The following is a 5,000-nucleotide window of genomic DNA, read 5'->3' on the forward strand; positions in this document are numbered from 1 at the left end:
TTTGAACACGCAACCTTCTGATCTGGAGTCAGACGCGCTACCGTTGCGCCACGAGGTCAGCGACGCTGTACTGTTCATGTTTCCTATTTTTGGACATCATTATTATTCAAGAGAAACTCAGTAGTTAGGCCTAAAGAGCTCTAACTGGAGAAAAAACTGGATATCTCAGGAAGTTGAAAACAAGGCATTTAATATGGAACTTTAGGTATGAGGTCAAAGATGGATTAAGTAATGGGATAGGTATCCTAATTCTCGATTTGCTGAGATGTAGTATTTGAGTGTGAGTCACCTTATCTGGCACGATAGAATTTTCAGTCAGGGCCCGGATAGCTCAGTCGGTAGAGCATCAGACTTTTAATCTGAGGGTCCAGGGTTCAAGTCCCTGTTCGGGCGTTTGCCAATTTCTTACAAGTATGAGTTTAAGAATGCAGGAGTCTCTTGCTTTCCAGATGCTTTCCGGCTGTTCAGAAGACAGTCAGGGGCCAAGCCTAGAAAATATTCCTCCCTTTTCTGCTTGACCACCATGCATCAGTTGAACAATGTGAATTCGCTGTAAGAAAGAATCTGTAAAGGCCCGGATGGCTCAGTCGGTAGAGCATCAGACTTTTAATCTGAGGGTCCAGGGTTCAAGTCCCTGTTCGGTCGGCCAAAGCCTGTGCTTCTTTGTTACCAATTAAACCTTTAAATAGCCTCAAGTGAGCATGACCTATTAAGGTTAAAATTGCCCTGCAAGTGACTGACAAAACTCTGTGTAACTGAGGTACTTTTAACGTTGTGGATTAACTGGTCCCACTCAATGACTAGATTAAAAGCAATATTTGACCCCGACGTGATTTGAACACGCAACCTTCTGATCTGGAGTCAGACGCGCTACCGGTGCGCCACGAGGTCAGCGATGCTGTAGTGTTCATGTTTCCTATTTTTGGACATCATTATTATTCAAGAGAAACTCAGTAGTTAGGCCTAAAGAGCTCTAACTGGAGAAAAAACTGGATATCTCAGGAAGTTGAAAACAAGGCATTTAATATGGAACTTTAGGTATGAGGTCAAAGATGGATTAAGTAATGGGATAGGTATCCTAATTCTCGATTTGCTGAGATGTAGTATTTGAGTGTGAGTCACCTTATCTGGCATGATAGAATTTGCAGTCAGGGCCCGGATAGCTCAGTCGGTAGAGCATCAGACTTTTAATCTGAGGGTCCAGGGTTCAAGTCCCTGTTCGGGCGTTTGCCAATTTCTTACAAGTATGAGTTTAAGAATGCAGGAGTCTCTTGCTTTCCAGATGCTTTCCGGCTGTTCAGAAGACAGTCAGGGGCCAAGCCTAGAAAATATTCCTCCCTTTTCTGCTTGACCACCATGCATCAGTTGAACAATGTGAATTCGCTGTAAGAAAGAATCTGTAAAGGCCCGGATGGCTCAGTCGGTAGAGCATCAGACTTTTAATCTGAGGGTCCAGGGTTCAAGTCCCTGTTCGGGCGGCCAAAGCCTGTGCTTCTTTGTTACCAATTAAACCTTTAAATAGCCTCAAGTGAGCATGACCTATTAAGGTTAAAATTGCCCTGCAAGTGACTGACAAAACTCTGTGTAACTGAGGTACTTTTAACGTTGTGGATTAACTGGTCCCACTCAATGACTAGATTAAAAGCAATATTTGACCCCGACGTGATTTGAACACGCAACCTTCTGATCTGGAGTCAGACGCGCTACCGGTGCGCCACGAGGTCAGCGATGCTGTAGTGTTCATGTTTCCTATTTTTGGACATCATTATTATTCAAGAGAAACTCAGTAGTTAGGCCTAAAGAGCTCTAACTGGAGAAAAAACTGGATATCTCAGGAAGTTGAAAACAAGGCATTTAATATGGAACTTTAGGTATGAGGTCAAAGATGGATTAAGTAATGGGATAGGTATCCTAATTCTCGATTTGCTGAGATGTAGTATTTGAGTGTGAGTCACCTTATCTGGCATGATAGAATTTGCAGTCAGGGCCCGGATAGCTCAGTCGGTAGAGCATCAGACTTTTAATCTGAGGGTCCAGGGTTCAAGTCCCTGTTCGGGCGTTTGCCAATTTCTTACAAGTATGAGTTTAAGAATGCAGGAGTCTCTTGCTTTCCAGATGCTTTCCGGCTGTTCAGAAGACAGTCAGGGGCCAAGCCTAGAAAATATTCCTCCCTTTTCTGCTTGACCACCATGCATCAGTTGAACAATGTGAATTCGCTGTAAGAAAGAATCTGTAAAGGCCCGGATGGCTCAGTCGGTAGAGCATCAGACTTTTAATCTGAGGGTCCAGGGTTCAAGTCCCTGTTCGGGCGGCCAAAGCCTGTGCTTCTTTGTTACCAATTAAACCTTTAAATAGCCTCAAGTGAGCATGACCTATAAAGGTTAAAATTGCCCTGCAAGTGACTCAAAGAACTCTGTGTAACTGAGGTACTTTTAAAGTTGTGGACTAACTGGTCCCACTCAATGACTAGATTAAAAGCAATATTTGACCCCGACGTGATTTGAACACGCAACCTTCTGATCTGGAGTCAGACGCGCTACCGTTGCGCCACGAGGTCATCGACGCTGTAATGTTCATGTTGCCTATTTTTGGACATCATTATTATTCAAGAGAAACTCAGTAGTTAGGCCTAAAGAGCTCTAACTGGAGAAAAAACTGGATATCTCAGGAAGTTGAAAACAAGGCATTTAATATGGAACTTTAGGTATGAGGTCAAAGATGGATTAAGTAATCGGATAAGTATCCTAATTCTCGATTTGCTGAGATGTAGTATTTGAGTGTGAGTCACCTTATCTGGCACGATAGAATTTTCAGTCAGGGCCCGGATAGCTCAGTCGGTAGAGCATCAGACTTTTAATCTGAGGGTCCAGGGTTCAAGTCCCTGTTCGGGCGTTTGCCAGTTTCTTACAAGTATGAGTTTAAGAATGCAGGAGTCTCTTGCTTTCCAGATGCTTTCCGGCTGTTCAGAAGACAGTCAGGGGCCAAGCCTAGAAAATATTCCTCCCTTTTCTAATTGACCACCATGCATCAGTTGAACAATGTGAATTCGCTGTAAGAAAGAATCTATAAAGGTCCGGATGGCTCAGTCGGTAGAGCATCAGACTTTTAATCTGAGGGTCCAGGGTTCAAGTCCCTGTTCGGGCGGCCAAAGCCTGTGCTTCTTTGTTACCAATTAAACCTTTAAATAGCCTCAAGTGAGCATGACCTATTAAGGTTAAAATTGCCCTGCAAGTGACTCACAAAACTCTGTGTAACTGAGGTACTTTTAAAGTTGTGGATTAACTGGTCCCACTCAATGACTAGATTAAAAGCAATATTTGACCCAGACGTGATTTGAACACGCAACCTTCTGATCTGGAGTCAGACGCGGTACCATTGCGCCACGAGGTCAGCGACGCTGTAGTGTTCATGTTTCCTATTTTTGGACATCATTATTATTCAAGAGAAACTCAGTAGTTAGGCCTAAAGAGCTCTAACTGGAGAAAAAACTGGATATCTCAGGAAGTTGAAAACAAGGCATTTAATATGGAACTTTAGGTATGAGGTCAAAGATGGATTAAGTAATGGGATAGGTATCCTAATTCTCGATTTGCTGAGATGTAGTATTTGAGTGTGAGTCACCTTATCTGGCACGATAGAATTTTCAGTCAGGGCCTGGATAGCTCAGTCGGTAGAGCATCAGACTTTTAATCTGAGGGTCCAGGGTTCAAGTCCCTGTTCGGGCGTTTGCCAATTTCTTACAAATATGAGTTTAAGAATGCAGGAGTCTCTTGCTTTCCAGATGCTTTCCGGCTGTTCAGAAGACAGTCAGGGGCCAAGCCTAGAAAATATTCCTCCCTTTTCTGCTTGACCACCATGCATCAGTTGAACAATGTGAATTCGCTGTAAGAAAGAATCTGTAAAGGCCCGGATGGCTCAGTCGGTAGAGCATCAGACTTTTAATCTGAGGGTCCAGGGTTCAAGTCCCTGTTCGGGCGGCCAAAGCCTGTGCTTCTTTGTTAAAAAATTAAACCTTTAAATAGCCTCAAGTGAGCATGACCTATAAAGGTTAAAATTGCCCTGCAAGTGACTCAAAGAACTCTGTGTAACTGAGGTAGTTTTAAAGTTGTGGACTAACTGGTCCCACTCAATGACTAGATTAAAAGCAATATTTGACCCCGACGTGATTTGAACACGCAACCTTCTGATCTGGAGTCAGACGCGCTACCGTTTCGCCACGAGGTCATCGACGCTGTAATGTTCATGTTGCCTATTTTTGGACATCATTTTTTTTCAAGAGAAACTCAGTAGTTAGGCCTAAAGAGCTCTAACTGGAGAAAAAACTGGATATCTCAGGAAGTTGAAAACAAGGCATTTAATATGGAACTTTAGGTATGAGGTCAAAGATGGATTAAGTAATCGGATAAGTATCCTAATTCTCGATTTGCTGAGATGTAGTATTTGAGTGTGAGTCACCTTATCTGGCACGATAGAATTTTCAGTCAGGGCCCGGATAGCTCAGTCGGTAGAGCATCAGACTTTTAATCTGAGGGTCCAGGGTTCAAGTCCCTGTTCGGGCGTTTGCCAGTTTCTTACAAGTATGAGTTTAAGAATGCAGCAGTCTCTTGCTTTCCAGATGCTTTCCGGCTGTTCAGAAGACAGTCAGGGGCCAAGCCTAGACAATATCCCTCCCTTTTCTGCTTGACCACCATGCATCAGTTGAACAATGTGAATTCGCTGTAAGAAAGAAGCTGTAAAGGCCCGGATGGCTCAGTCGGTAGAGCATCAGACTTTTTATCTGAGGGTCCAGGGTTCAAGTCCCTGTTCGGGCGGCCAAAGCCTGTGCTTCTTTGTTACCAATTAAACCTTTAAATAGCCTCAAGTGAGCATGACCTATTAAGGTTAAAATTGCCCTGCAACTGACTGACAAAACTCTGTGTAACTGAGGTACTTTTAAAGTTGGGGATTAACTGGTCCCACTCAATGACTAGATTAAAAGCAATATTTGACCCCGACGTGAT

At 43.4% G+C, this 5,000-nt stretch overlaps 16 non-coding genes across 16 annotated transcripts in view; 9 read left to right on the plus strand and 7 right to left on the minus strand.

Moving 5' to 3' along the window:
• The window catches only part of trnaw-cca (transfer RNA tryptophan (anticodon CCA)), a 72-nt gene extending 14 nt beyond the window's left edge, over positions 1 to 58 (minus strand). The window contains exon 1 of the tRNA in view: positions 1 to 58. This exon is cut by the window's left edge and continues 14 nt beyond it. This is a non-coding gene — a tRNA (tRNA-Trp).
• Positions 59 to 320: 262 nt separating this feature from the next.
• On the plus strand, positions 321 to 393 carry trnak-uuu (transfer RNA lysine (anticodon UUU)). Its single transcript has one exon. It is a non-coding gene; the product is annotated as a tRNA-Lys (tRNA).
• Positions 394 to 819: 426 nt separating this feature from the next.
• trnaw-cca (transfer RNA tryptophan (anticodon CCA)) lies at positions 820 to 891 on the minus strand. The gene has a single exon. It is a non-coding gene; the product is annotated as a tRNA-Trp (tRNA).
• Positions 892 to 1,153: 262 nt separating this feature from the next.
• On the plus strand, positions 1,154 to 1,226 carry trnak-uuu (transfer RNA lysine (anticodon UUU)). The gene has a single exon. It is a non-coding gene; the product is annotated as a tRNA-Lys (tRNA).
• A 179-nt stretch (positions 1,227 to 1,405) lies between these two features.
• On the plus strand, positions 1,406 to 1,478 carry trnak-uuu (transfer RNA lysine (anticodon UUU)). The gene has a single exon. It is a non-coding gene; the product is annotated as a tRNA-Lys (tRNA).
• Positions 1,479 to 1,652: 174 nt separating this feature from the next.
• trnaw-cca (transfer RNA tryptophan (anticodon CCA)) lies at positions 1,653 to 1,724 on the minus strand. Its single transcript has one exon. It is a non-coding gene; the product is annotated as a tRNA-Trp (tRNA).
• Positions 1,725 to 1,986: 262 nt separating this feature from the next.
• On the plus strand, positions 1,987 to 2,059 carry trnak-uuu (transfer RNA lysine (anticodon UUU)). The gene has a single exon. It is a non-coding gene; the product is annotated as a tRNA-Lys (tRNA).
• A 179-nt stretch (positions 2,060 to 2,238) lies between these two features.
• Positions 2,239 to 2,311, plus strand: trnak-uuu (transfer RNA lysine (anticodon UUU)). The gene has a single exon. It is a non-coding gene; the product is annotated as a tRNA-Lys (tRNA).
• Positions 2,312 to 2,485: 174 nt separating this feature from the next.
• Positions 2,486 to 2,557, minus strand: trnaw-cca (transfer RNA tryptophan (anticodon CCA)). The gene has a single exon. It is a non-coding gene; the product is annotated as a tRNA-Trp (tRNA).
• Positions 2,558 to 2,819: 262 nt separating this feature from the next.
• Positions 2,820 to 2,892, plus strand: trnak-uuu (transfer RNA lysine (anticodon UUU)). The gene has a single exon. It is a non-coding gene; the product is annotated as a tRNA-Lys (tRNA).
• A 426-nt stretch (positions 2,893 to 3,318) lies between these two features.
• Positions 3,319 to 3,390, minus strand: trnaw-cca (transfer RNA tryptophan (anticodon CCA)). The gene has a single exon. It is a non-coding gene; the product is annotated as a tRNA-Trp (tRNA).
• Positions 3,391 to 3,652: 262 nt separating this feature from the next.
• On the plus strand, positions 3,653 to 3,725 carry trnak-uuu (transfer RNA lysine (anticodon UUU)). The gene has a single exon. It is a non-coding gene; the product is annotated as a tRNA-Lys (tRNA).
• A 179-nt stretch (positions 3,726 to 3,904) lies between these two features.
• trnak-uuu (transfer RNA lysine (anticodon UUU)) lies at positions 3,905 to 3,977 on the plus strand. Its single transcript has one exon. It is a non-coding gene; the product is annotated as a tRNA-Lys (tRNA).
• Positions 3,978 to 4,152: 175 nt separating this feature from the next.
• On the minus strand, positions 4,153 to 4,224 carry trnaw-cca (transfer RNA tryptophan (anticodon CCA)). The gene has a single exon. It is a non-coding gene; the product is annotated as a tRNA-Trp (tRNA).
• Positions 4,225 to 4,486: 262 nt separating this feature from the next.
• trnak-uuu (transfer RNA lysine (anticodon UUU)) lies at positions 4,487 to 4,559 on the plus strand. Its single transcript has one exon. It is a non-coding gene; the product is annotated as a tRNA-Lys (tRNA).
• Positions 4,560 to 4,985: 426 nt separating this feature from the next.
• The window catches only part of trnaw-cca (transfer RNA tryptophan (anticodon CCA)), a 72-nt gene continuing 57 nt past the window's right edge, over positions 4,986 to 5,000 (minus strand). Inside the window, exon 1 of the tRNA in view lies at positions 4,986 to 5,000. This exon is cut by the window's right edge and continues 57 nt beyond it. This is a non-coding gene — a tRNA (tRNA-Trp).

Source organism: Astyanax mexicanus, chromosome 12, assembly GCF_023375975.1.
Source record: "Astyanax mexicanus isolate ESR-SI-001 chromosome 12, AstMex3_surface, whole genome shotgun sequence".
In the NCBI taxonomy this organism is placed as follows: domain Eukaryota; kingdom Metazoa; phylum Chordata; class Actinopteri; order Characiformes; family Acestrorhamphidae; genus Astyanax; species Astyanax mexicanus.